This window comes from Oncorhynchus keta, unplaced genomic scaffold, assembly GCF_023373465.1.
Source record: "Oncorhynchus keta strain PuntledgeMale-10-30-2019 unplaced genomic scaffold, Oket_V2 Un_contig_26548_pilon_pilon, whole genome shotgun sequence".
Lineage (NCBI taxonomy): Eukaryota > Metazoa > Chordata > Actinopteri > Salmoniformes > Salmonidae > Oncorhynchus > Oncorhynchus keta.
Genome location: NW_026285032.1, coordinates 1 through 7500, shown reverse-complemented (window position 1 = coordinate 7500; position 7500 = coordinate 1). Strand labels below are relative to the sequence as shown.

The 7500-nt window shown below is 37.4% G+C and overlaps 1 long non-coding RNA gene across 1 annotated transcript; it reads right to left on the bottom strand.

Annotated features, from left to right (window-relative positions):
- Positions 1-3688: 3688 nt before the first annotated feature.
- LOC127922645 (uncharacterized) lies at positions 3689-4516 on the bottom strand. Its single transcript, XR_008111820.1, has 3 exons — positions 4234-4516; positions 3783-3868; positions 3689-3747 (listed from the first exon to the last, which is right to left on the bottom strand). It is a non-coding gene; the product is annotated as an uncharacterized LOC127922645 (long non-coding RNA).
- Positions 4517-7500: the final 2984 nt, after the last annotated feature.

Genomic DNA, 7500 nt, shown 5'->3' with positions numbered 1-7500 from the left:
GTAACCTAGACCTAACCTTATAATAGTCTGTAGGTAGCCTAGACCTAACCTTGTAATAGTTTGTAGGTAACCTAGACCTAACCTTATAATAGTTTGTAGGTAACCTAGACCTAACCTTATAATAGTCTGTAGGTAGCCTAGACCTAACCTTGTAATAGTTTGTAGGTAACCTAGACCTAACCTTATAATAGTTTGTAGGTAACCTAGACCTAACCTTATAATAGTTTGTAGGTAGCCTAGACCTAACCTTGTAATAGTTTGTAGGTAACCTAGACCTAACCTTATAATAGTTTGTAGGTAGCCTAGACCTAACCTTATAATAGTTTGTAGGTAGCCTAGACCTAACCTTATAATAGTTTGTAGGTAACCTAGACCTAACCTTATAATAGTTTGTAGGTAACCTAGACCTAACCTTATAATAGTTTGTAGGTAACCTAGACCTAACCTTATAATAGTTTGTAGGTAGCCTAGACCTAACCTTATAATAGTTTGTAGGTAGCCTAGACCTAACCTTGTAATAGTTTGTAGGTAACCTAGACCTAACCTTATAATAGTTTGTAGGTAACCTAGACCTAACCTTGTAATATTTTGTAGGTAACCTAGACCTGATCTTATAATAGTTTGTAGGTAGCCTAGACCTAACCTTATAATAGTTTGTAGGTAACCTAGACCTAACCTTATAATAGTTTGTAGGTAACCTAGACCTAACCTTATAATAGTTTGTAGGTAACCTAGACCTAACCTTGTAATAGTTTGTAGGTAACCTAGACCTAACCTTATAATAGTTTGTAGGTAACCTAGACCTAACCTTATAATAGTTTGTAGGTAACCTAGACCTAACCTTATAATAGTTTGTAGGTAACCTAGACCTAACCTTATAATAGTTTGTAGGTAACCTAGACCTAACCTTATAATAGTTTGTATCTAACCTAGACCTAACCTTATAATAGTTTGTAGGTAGCCTAGACCTAACCTTGTAATAGTTTGTAGGTAACCTAGACCTAACCTTTGTAATAGTTTGTAGGTAACCTAGACCTAACCTTGTAATAGTTTGTAGGTAACCTAGACCTAACCTTATAATAGTTTGTAGGTAACCTAGACCTAACCTTATAATAGTTTGTAGGTAACCTAGACCTAACCTTATAATAGTTTGTAGGTAACCTAGACCTAACCTTATAATAGTTTGTAGGTAACCTAGACCTAACCTTATAATAGTTTGTAGGTAACCTAGACCTAACCTTATAATAGTTTGTATCTAACCTAGACCTAACCTTTGCAATAGTTTGTAGGTAACCTAGACCTAACCTTGTAATAGTTTGTAGGTAACCTAGACCTAACCTTGTAATAGTTTGTAGGTAACCTAGACCTAACCTTATAATAGTTTGTAGGTAACCTAGACCTAACCTTATAATAGTTTGTAGGTAACCTAGACCTAACCTTATAATAGTTTGCAGGTAACCCAGACCTAACCTTATACTAGTTTGTAGGTAACCTAGACCTATCTTTATAATAGTTTGTAGGTAACCTAGACCTAACCTTGTAATAGTTTGTAGGTAACCTAGACCTAACCTTATAATAGTTTGCAGGTAACCTAGACCTAACCTTGTAATAGTTTGTAGGTAACCTAGACCTAACCTTATAATAGTTTGTAGGTAACCTAGACATAACCTTATAATAGTTTGTAGGTAACCTAGACCTAACCTTATAATAGTTTGTAGGTAACCTAGACCTAACCTTGTAATAGTTTGTAGGTAACCTAGACCTAACCTTATAATAGTTTGTAGGTAACCTAGACCTAACCTTGTAATATTTTGTAGGTAACCTAGACCTGATCTATAATAGTTTGTAGGTAGCCTAGACCTAACCTTATAATAGCTTGTAGGTAGCCTAGACCTAACCTTATAATAGTTTGTAGGTAACCTAGACCTAACCTTATAATAGTTTGTAGGTAACCTAGACCTAACCTTATAATAGTTTGTAGGTAGCCTAGACCTAACCTTATAATAGTTTGTAGGTAACCTAGACCTAACCTTATAATAGTTTGTAGGTAACCTAGACCTAACCTTACAGTAGTTTGTAGGTAACCTAGACCTAACCTTATAATAGTTGTAGGTAACCTAGACCTAACCTTATAATAGTTTGTAGGTAGCCTAGACCTAACCTTATAATAGTTTGTAGGTAACCTAGACCTAACCTTATAATAGTTTGTAGGTAACCTAGACCTAACCTTATACTAGTTTGTAGGTAACCTAGACCTAACCTTGTAATATTTTGTAGGTAACCTAGACCTGATCTTATAATAGTTTGTAGGTAGCCTAGACCTAACCTTATAATAGTTTGTAGGTAACCTAGACCTAACCTTATAATAGTTTGTAGGTAACCTAGACCTAACCTTATAATAGTTTGTAGGTAACCTAGACCTAACCTTATAATAGTTTGTAGGTAACCTAGACCTAACCTTATAATAGTTTGTAGGTAACCTAGACCTAACCTTATAATAGTTTGTAGGTAACCTAGACCTAACCTTATAATAGTTTGTAGGTAACCTAGACCTAACCTTATAATAGTTTGTAGGTAACCTAGACCTGACCTTATAGTAGTTTGTAGGTAACCTAGTCCTAACCTTATAATAGTCTGTAGGTAACCTAGACCTAACCTTATAATAGTTTGTAGGTAGCCTAGACCTAACCTTTATAATAGTTTGTAGGTAGTCTAGACCTAACTTTATATAATAGTTTGTAGGTAACCTAGACCTAACCTTATAATAGTTTGTAGGTAGCCTAGACCTAACCTTATAATAGTTGTAGGCAGCCTAGACCTAACCTTACTATTTATGCTGATACTGGGTTAACACTATTTATAGCTGACACTGGGTTAACACTATTGATACTGATCAGTATAAATAGTGTTAACCCAGGATCACTATCAATAGGGTTAACCCAGTATCAGTATAAACAAAGTTAACCCAGTATTAGTGTCAGGATTCTCCCTTTTAGCCTGAATTCACAACCAGAACATGTCAAGACATCTGGCTAGTATCATAGTTTACCCTCAGGGTACGTTCAGGTTTCAGCATCAGGCAGGTATCAACATGCCGAGTCGTAGGCAACAACCTGGGTTGTATTCATTAGTTTACTCCACAGCCAACAGTTTTAAAATGTTGCTTAAAACATAAACAGTTTACTCCAAAAGCTGTACAACGTGACCTAAACGGTTTCTGTCGCCAAACGTTTTTGCTACAGGGCACTAATGAATACACTTAAACTGTTTTGAGGAAGTGGAATTTGTTGTTAGTCTCTCCACAATATTTATTTGTCTCACTTTCACACAACAAACCTTCCTGAGTGAAAAGCATTAACAGCAGATTAGAAAGAGAAAAGGTTTGTTTGTTGATTGTTGTGTTTTAAGCCTGTTTTGAGAAGACAAGTCTATAGACCTATGATACAGTAGGAGATCACCCTGGTCTATAGACCTATGATACAGTAGGAGATCACCCTGGTCTATAGACCATATGATACAGTAGGAGATCACCCTGGTCTATAGACCTATGATACAGTAGGAGATCACCCTGGTCTATAGACCTATGATACAGTAGGAGATCACCTGGTCTATAGACCTATGATACAGTAGGAGATCACCCTGGTCTATAGACCTATGATACAGTAGGAGATCACCCCTGGTCTATAGACCTATGATACAGTAGGAGATCACCCTGGTCTATAGACCTATTATACAGTAGGAGATCACCTGGTCTATAGACCTATGATACAGTAGGAGATCACCCTGGTCTATAGACCTATGATACAGTAGGAGATCACCCTGGTCTATAGACCTATGATACAGTAGGAGATCACCCTGGTCTATAGACCTATGATACAGTAGGGAGATCACCCTGGTCTATAGACCTATTATACAGTAGGAGATCACCCTGGTCTATAGACCTATGATACAGTAGGAGATCACCCTGGTCTATAGACCTATGATACGGTAGGAGATCACCCACCAATGTCTATAGACCTATGATACAGTAGGAGATCACCCTGGTCTATAGACCTATGATACAGTAGGAGATCACCTGGTCTATAGACCTATTATACAGTAGGAGATCACCCTGGTCTTATAGACCTATGATACAGTAGGGAGATCACCCTGGTCTATAGACCTATGATACAGTAGGAGATCACCCTGGTCTATAGACCTATGATACAGTAGGAGATCACCTGGTCTATAGACCTATGATACAGTAGGAGATCACCCTGGTCTATAGACCTATTATACAGTAGGAGATCACCCTGGTCTATAGACCTATGATACAGTAGGAGATCACCCTGGTCTATAGACCTATGATACAGTAGGAGATCACCCTGGTCTATAGACCTATGATACAGTAGGAGATCACCCTGGTCTATAGACCTATGATACAGTAGGAGATCACCCTGGTCTATAGACCTATGATACAGTAGGAGATCACCCTGGTCTATAGACCTATGATACAGTAGGAGATCACCCTGGTCTATAGACCTATGATACAGTAGGGAGATCACCCTGGTCTATAGACCTATGATACAGTAGGAGATCACCTGGTCTATAGACCTATGATACAGTAGGAGATCACCCTGGTCATAGGACCTGACAGTAGGATCTGGTCTATAGACCTATGGATACAGTAGGAGATCACCCTGGTCTATAGACCTATGATACAGTAGAGATCACCCTGGTCTATAGACCTATGATACAGTAGGAGATCACCCTGGTCTATAGACCTATGATACAGTACAGTAGAGATCACCCTGGTCTATAGACCTATGATACAGTAGAGATCACCCTGGTCTATAGACCTATGATACAGTAGATCACCCTGGTCTATAGACCTATGATACAGTAGGAGATCACCCTGGTCTATAGACCCATGATACAGGGAGATCACCCTGGTCTATAGACCTATGATACAGTAGGAGATCACCCTGGTCTATAGACCTATGATGCAGTAGGAGATCACCCTGGTCTATAGACCTATGATACAGTAGGAGATCACCCTGGTCTATAGACCTATGATAGACCTATGAGTAGGAGATCACCCTGGTCTATAGACCTATGATACAGTAGGAGATCACCCTGGTCTATAGACCTATGATGCAGTACACTGTTAGAGTAAAGGGTTCCAACAGGTCCTCTGGCTGTCACCATAGGAGAAACGCTTTTGGGTTCCAGGTAGATCCTCCAGGCTTCTATGTTGAACCTTCTGTGGAAAGAGTTCTTCATGGAACCCAAAAGGGATCTATATCTACCTAGTACCAAAAAGGGTTCTACAAAGGGCTCTCCTATGGGGACAGTCAAAGCACCCTTTTAGATTCTAGATAGTGTAGGAGCGATCACCCTGGGGCACACAGATGGGCACAGAACAAATTCATCTAATTTATATTGAAAACATTTTAAGGAGAGTAGGGGACTATTATAACACTGTCCACCAGAAATATCATCAACTATATGAATACACATAACAATATCATCAACTATATGAATACACATAACAATATCATCAACTATATGAACACACATAACAATATCATCAACTATATGAACACACATAACAATATCATCAACTATATGAACACACATAACAATATCATCAACTATATGAATACACATAACAATATCATCAACTATATATCATCAAACTATATGAAAACACACAACAATATCACTAACTAATAATCATCAACTATATATGAAAACACACAACAATATCATCAACTATATGAATACATAACAATATCATCAACTATATGAACACACATAACAATATCATCAACTATATTAATACACATAACAATTGTTGTCTTACCTTATCTCTCAATAGAAACAGAGTCTGGAATGATCATCAGGTCGTCAAAAGTTACTTTCATTTGCTCTGCTCAATTACATATCAGGTTCTGCCTGCTCTCTCTCCCTCCCTCTCTCTTTATAGCTCTTACAATGTGCCTTGGCATACATTCTACAACTGTCTGAAACTCTATTCTTCTGTCTCTCTCCATCACTTTCTCTGTGTCCTCTGTTGCTGTCTCTGTGTCTTGTCTGGTGTCTCCATCATATCCTATTCTGTTGCTGTCTCTGTGTCTTGTCTGGTGTCTCTCTCCATCACATCCTATTCTTCTGTTGCTGTCTCTGTGTCTTGTCTGGTGTCTCCATCATATCCTATTCTGTTGCTGTCTCTGTGTCTTGTTTGGTGTCTCTCTCCGTCATATCCTATTCCTCTGTTGCTGTCTCTGTGTCTTGTCTGTGTCTCTCTCTATCACCAGAATATGTTGAGGGTTAGGCCTACTACAATACAACATTCACAACATGACAACACAACTACATAACACCATTAAATACAGTTGAGGGTTACTACAATACAACATGACAACACAACTACATAACACCATTAAATACAGTTGAGGGTTACTACAATACAACATGACAACACAACTACATAACACCATTAAATACAGTTGAGGGTTACTACAATACAACATGACAACACAACTACATAACACCATTAAATACAGTTGAGGGTTACTACAATACTACATGACAACACAACTACATAACACCATTAAATGCAGTTGAGGGTTACTACAATACAACATGACAACACAACTACATAACACCATTAAATACAACTACATAACACCATTAAATACAGTTGAGGGTTACTACAATACAACATGACAACACAACTACATAACACCATTAAATACAGTTGAGGGTTACTACAATACAACATGACAACACAACTACATAACACCATTAAATACAGTTGAGGGTTACTACAATACAACATGACAACACAACTACATAACACCATTAAATACAACTACATAACACCATTAAATACAGTTGAGGGTTACTACAATACAACATGACAACACAACTACATAACACCATTAAATACAGTTGAGGGTTACTACAATACAACATGACAACACAACTACATAACACCATTAAATACAGTTGAGGGTTACTACAATACAACATGACAACACAACTACATAACACCATTAAATACAGTTGAGGGTTACTACAATACAACATGACAACACAACTACATAACACCATTAAATACAGTTGAGGGTTACTACAATACAACATGACAACACAACTACATAACACCATTAAATACAGTTGAGGGTTACTACAATACAACATGACAACACAACTACATAACACCATTAAATACATAACACCATTAAATACAGTTGAGGGTTACTACAATACAACATGACAACACAACTACATAACACCATTAAATACAGTTGAGGGTTACTACAATACAACATGACAACACAACTACATAACACCATTAAATACAGTTGAGGGTTACTACAATACAACATGACAACACAACTACATAACACCATTAAATACAGTTGAGGGTTACTACAATACAACATGACAACACAACTACATAACACCATTAAATACAGTTGAGGGTTACTACAATACACTACAAAGCGCTCC